Source organism: Brassica napus, chromosome C4, assembly GCF_020379485.1.
Source record: "Brassica napus cultivar Da-Ae chromosome C4, Da-Ae, whole genome shotgun sequence".
NCBI classification, from domain to species: domain Eukaryota; kingdom Viridiplantae; phylum Streptophyta; class Magnoliopsida; order Brassicales; family Brassicaceae; genus Brassica; species Brassica napus.
In genome coordinates this window covers 5,231,253-5,237,605 of record NC_063447.1, presented here as the reverse complement: position 1 = coordinate 5,237,605, position 6,353 = coordinate 5,231,253, and the positions used below count along the sequence as shown (strand labels likewise).

Here is a 6,353-nt window from a genome sequence, read left to right as displayed (position 1 = left end):
ACACGATTTTTCTTCAAAAAAAGTCTTACTATTTTGTTTTACTTATCATATTTTATGTGGGGGTGTGTTTTGTATTAAATTGTATATAAATAGTTCCATGTTCGGACATTGAAAACTGTGGGTCATTTTACTCATAGATCTCCCTCTTCTTAGGCTCCTCAACTAAACATCTTTAATGCTCTCGCTCTCTCCTCGCTGTGGGCTACTGATACTTCGGCCCATTTCAATTCCAAGTTTCTCAGATCGTCGCTACTTGCTAGCAATAGTTGTCTCAACTCTTCCCCTTCGTCGTCATCGTTACAGGTTCCGCAATTAACGTTTTCACAACCCATACTTCATCATTCAATTAGGTTCTTTAATCCTTTTTCCATGGTTTCGTTTCACCTGCCTTTGTCTCCCTCCTATATAAATCTCTTCCTTGCATCTTACATCCAAGCAAAATCTACAAACTTCACGAAAGAAGCTAAAGCTATTACCGTGAAATCCGTTAAATCCACCAAAGTCTTCGTCTCCACCGGAAGTTCTCCCATCATCATGTATTATAACAATCCAGGTTTGTGTCTACTCTCTTCATATTCATTATTTTAATCTGCTTAAAATATATATGAAAAACTAAAATGAAAAAAGTTTAACAGATATCTAACAGCTTTGAGTTTAGATTTCCAAATATTTTTCTTTTCGAAATGTTTTTTTTTCAAATACACTTCAAAAAATTTTCAATTTTTATAATGTAAAACGTTTTAAATAAGTTTAAACGGGTCTAAATTTAGTAATGTAATTATCATAATCTAATATGTAACTTTATTAAATATTAAAATAAAATGGACATGGACAGAGTTTGACTTTAGGATGAGATCTCAAATGAGACGGGTGAGTAAGACGAGTTCACTTATTTTCATTTTTCTTACAAATTTTTTGACATTTAGTAAAACACTTTTGCAACACAAAAATATTAAAAACGCAGATCAAAATATAGTTATACTTTATAATGACAACTAATCCTACTAAAACCATTCTAGTTAATGGACAATTTTGTTTTGTCAAAAAACAATCTGTACTTTTATATTATATCTCTTAAATTTAGAAATTTAATTTAAAATCAACGGTCAATGTATATAGTGACTTAATGCTCGGTGATAATAAAATGTTGTCAATTACTCTATCTGTTTTTATAATAAATGGCGTTTAACCTTTTTGCCAACAAATTAAGAAAAATTAATATTTTCTATTTTCTTCTTTTTAATAGATTATTTTGTTTGTTTTGTTAATTAATTAATTAAAAATAAAATTTAAAATTTAGATAATTATTTAATATGTGTATTGAAAAAAATAAAATGATGAAAAAAATTAAAAGTAAAACAACGTTTAATATGAAAGATAAAAAGTATGATTTATTAAGTTCTTATCAGTTTTGTTTTTAGTTAATTTCTAGATATTTTTCCTATTTAGGTTGATTGCTAATGACTGTAGTTTTAAATCTTTTGTTGTAAAAAAATGCTTTAGATTTTTTTTTTGTGGTTTTAGATTTATTGCTGTAGGATTTTATGGAAAATCATATAAATTGTTTTGTGTATTTGGCTCTACAAACTATTTGTACAGTTAATAAAAATTGACTTTAATTAAAGCTTGATTGTTGTGATTTTAGTGTTCTAGAAATAAATAAGACTGTGGACAACATCTACATCAATTACCAATCACACAATTACATTTGTATTTCAAGTATCTAATCTAATTAATAAAAAGTTGACTCTAATTAATTAAAATAAAGAAAGTTGACTCTCCTTTTTCTATTTTTATTAGGTACTTTGTATATATATATTCACATCTTATTTGTTCTGTATTTACGAATACAAAACAACTACATCAGTTTTTTTTTCATTCTTATTGTATCATTTGAAATGGCTAAAACCAGCATTCTTGGTATTTTCATGATTGTTCTTGTTTTAGGTTTGTTCTACACTTCAAAATTATTCAATATTTGTAGATTTTTACTTTTACATTGTAATGTTTAATTTGTTCATAACCTTATTAGTAACAAAATAATTGAGATTATACTAATATATGTTTTTAATATTTATTTAGGAACAGTGACGATGGAGTCACAAGGACAATGCCATGACTATATTGTTGAATTAGGAATTTGTGAACGTAAACAGTGTGCTGCTGAGTGTACTGCCAAGTGGAAAGGATCTGGCAGGTGTATTGAAGATACCAATAACTGCCTCTGCACTTTCAAATGTAAAACTTAATATTTGTTTGTGATTGATATGATCATAAAATATATTATTTAATAAAAATGGATTGAGAAATTATATTGCAAATTTTATGCAAATGTGAGACTAATTTCACGAGGTGAACTCTATTCTGCTCTGCTACCACGGACACATGATCATTAATAATCATGGTGTTGTTCTTCTTGTACTACCTCCGGGAGTTGACAAGGGGAAAACCGCTGATTAATGTCCGAACTAGGGGTCGCAGAGAAAATACATACCCCAACTTTTATCGTATGTCAAAACATGCTTTCACTATTCAAAAATTTAAAATTCATGACTGAATTAGGGGTCGATAAAAAAATACATACTCTAATTCTTATTACAGGTCAAAACATACTTTAACAAATCAAAAATCTAAAATTTATGCATAATCTTTAGAAGTCAACGCTAATCTCAATCTATACTATTATTTACGAAATAATTTTTCGCAACGGAGCTTTCACGTTAAAAATTAGAGTGGCTAAAGTCTATGTTATCCTTAATGAATTTTATATATATTCGGTTATATAATAAAACAAATTTTATACTATTGTAAAAATTACTTCTTTTAATTTTTTTACTTTTATAATAGTAAAATATTATTTTAAGATAACAACATAATATATAAGAATCATCATAATTATTTTTAAAAAATATATAAGATTTTTAACATAAATTTCATTTTATTATATAATAGAATATATATATATATATATATAAATTTATTAAGAGTAACATAGACTTTAGCCACCGTGAAAGTTCCGTTGCGAAAAATTACTTTGCAAATAAAATTCATTTTATTATATAATAGAATATATATATATATATAAATTCATTAAGGGTAACATAGACTTTAGCCACTCTAATTTTTAACGTGAGAATTCTGTTGCGAAAAATTACTTTGCAAATAAAATTCATTTTATTATATAATAGAATATATATATAAAAATTCATTAAGAGTAATATAGACTTTAGCCACTCTAATTTTTAACGTGAGAGCTCTGTTGCGAAAAATTACTTCGCAAATAATAGTATACATTAAGATTGGGGTTGACTTCTAAAGATTATGCATAAATTTTAAAAAAATTATTTGTTAAGATATGTTTTGACCTGCAATAAGAGTTGGGGTATGTATTTTTTTATCGACCCCTAGTTCAGGCATGAATTTCAAATTTTTGATTAGTGAAGGCGTGTTTTGACTTAGAGTAAAAGTTTGGGTATGCATTTTCTCCATGTCAAATTGTCAACTTATTACTTCTTCTCAGATCAAACTTCGTGGCTAAAACCCGGTTCACCTCATCCTCTGCAAATATTTGAGTGATCATGTTCACATCCCATTGACCCCTTGTTTTTGTTGGAGTAAGCTTGAAGTAACTTGAGATTAAAGCTACCAAATCCTATGTGTTATGGAAATCTATAAGGGTTAGGAAAGATTGTTTTATGTTAAACCTATTGTGTTTAGGAAACTTTGATTCCTATATAAGAAGATGTCAATATGTGACATAGCTTATAAGTTTTGGTGATTGATTTGATATTGTGATTGTGATCTCAATTGATTAAATAAGAGAAGGACTTCTTATTGATCTTGATTGTGTGATTTTATATTTGGTATCAGAGCAAAGAAAACAAACAAGTAATAAAGATCGATCATGAGTGATAACAAGGATGAGATCGTGGCACACAAAGACACCGGCATGGCGCACAAAGACAACGGCCCTGCTTCCATCAAATTTCCGATGTTAACTTCTTCAAACTATATTGTCTGGGCCATGAGAATGAAGGTGACACTTAAGGTCAGTGAGGTATGGGAAACGATTGACCCTGGATCCAAGGATGAGAAGAAGAACAATATGGCTATAGCGTTTCTATTTCAATCCATACCCGAAGCTCTGATCTTGCAAGTTGGAGACATTGATACAGCAAAAGGAGTTTGGGATGCAATAAAGGCAAGACATGTTGGAGCTGAGAGGGTCAAAGAAGCTAGACTACAAACCCTAATGGCAGAATTCGATATACTCAAGATGAAAGAAGAAGATACAATAGATCTCTTCGTTGGGAAACTATCTGGAATCTCATCTAAATCTGCATCACTAGGCGAGACCATGGAAGAATCCAAACTTGTGAAAAAGTTTCTAAAGACCTTGCCGAGGAAGAAATATATACATATCGTGGCCTCTCTTGAACAAGTTCTTGACCTCAACACAACGAGCTTCGAAGACATAGTGGGTAGATTGAAAGCGTATGAAGAACGGATCGCTGAAGAAGAAGAAGAAACACACGACGATGGGAAATTGATGTATGGTGATACGAGCCAAGATAGTTATGGAGGAAACTATAGTGGAGGACGAGGTCGAGGTCGAGGCGGTCGTTCTCCATGGAGAGGAAGAGGCCGTGGTCGCACCGGATCAACATTTCAGAGTCAGCGAGAGGCATATAGACAGCGCCTAAACGGAGATGCGTCACACATAACTTGTTTCAAGTGTGACAAACAGGGTCATTGTGCCACTGATTGTCCGGACAAGGTACTAAAGCTCCAAGAGACAGCTGAAAAGAAAGATGAAGACACCCAAGATGCTGATGAATTAATGGTACACGAAGTAGTCTACCTCAACGAGAATAAAGTAAACCCTACTAGCTTTGAGGCTGATCTTGATGCAGAGAACGTGTGGTACCTTGACAACGGTGCTAGTAACCATATGTGTGGGAACCGCCTGTTCTTCTACAAGCTTGACGAGACCATCACCGGTAAAGTAAGATTTGGAGACAACTCTCGGATCGACATACAAGGAAAAGGCTCAATCTGCTTTGTTCATAAGGAAGGCGAGAAGAAAATATTAATAATGTCTACTATATGTCTGGATTAAGAAGCAACATTATTAGTTTGGGACAGGCTACTGAAGTGGGTTGCGAAGTCAGCATGAAAGGCAAGACACTGATGCTATATGACAGATACGGAAGCTTGATGATTAGTACTACACTATCAAGAAACAGACTCTACAAGGTCAGTTTGTAGGTCAATCGTATGTACTGTCTACAAATAACTGAAGCCACACAATCATCCGTATGGCACTCACGACTTAGCCATGTAAACATCAACACACTGAAGCTGATGGTGAAAAAGAAACTTGTTACTGGCATACCCAACGTCGAGATTGAGAAAGAAAAGTGTGTCTCTTGTTTACTTGGAAAGCAAGCGAGGAAACCTTTTCCACAAGTATCAAAGTTTAGAGCTTCTAATCCACTTGAGCTTGTTCACGGGGATCTTTGTGGTCCTATTTCACCAACAATGCCGGCTCTGAAGAGGTATATATTTGTGCTTATAGATGATCATACACGATACATGTGGACAATATTATTGAGAGAGAAAAGTGAAGCTCTTGAAAAATTCAAAAGATTCAAAACACTTGCCGAGGAAGAAACACAAAGCAAGGTCAAGATGTTTCGAACCGATAGAGGAGGTGAATTTGTGTCTCATGAATTCAATGAATACTGCGACAAAAATGGTATAAAGAGGCACTTGACAACTCCATACACTCCTCAGCAGAATGTAGTCGTAGAACGACGAAACCGGACACTTATGGAGATGACAAGAAGTATCTTGAAGCATATGAACGTACCAAATAGTCTATGGGTAGAAGCTGTGAGACATTCTACTTACCTAATTAACAGACTTGCAACAAGGTCATTAGATGAGAGAACACCATATGAGATGCTGCGCTCAAGAAGACCAAACCTCTCGCACTTGAGAATATTTGGATGCCTATGTTATGCAAAAACAGAAGCACCGGGAAGAAAGAAACTCGATGATAGAGCAAGAGCTCTGGTACACTTAGGAACTGAACCAGGATCAAAAGCATACCGATTACTTGATCCAGTAACCAAGCGAATCAGAGTAAGCCGTGATGTTGTGTTTTATGAAGGAAAAGAATGGGATTGGAGTAAAACAGAGGAAACAGAGCATCCTAAAGCAGGAGAGCTTGTCGTGAACCTCAAGAAGTTGGGTAATGCGTCAAAAGAAGTCGAGATCGTTCAAAATAATGAAGAAGAAGAAGAAGGTGAACATGTTATTGATGTTGATGATGAAGAAGACATTGAAGG

At 33.0% G+C, this 6,353-nt stretch overlaps 1 long non-coding RNA gene across 1 annotated transcript; it reads left to right on the top strand.

Moving 5' to 3' along the window:
* The first annotated feature begins 567 nt into the window (after positions 1-567).
* LOC106454623 lies at positions 568-2,312 on the top strand. The gene is made up of 2 exons (XR_002658245.2): positions 568-1,947; positions 2,083-2,312. It is a non-coding gene; the product is annotated as an uncharacterized LOC106454623 (long non-coding RNA).
* The last annotated feature ends 4,041 nt before the right edge of the window (positions 2,313-6,353 follow it).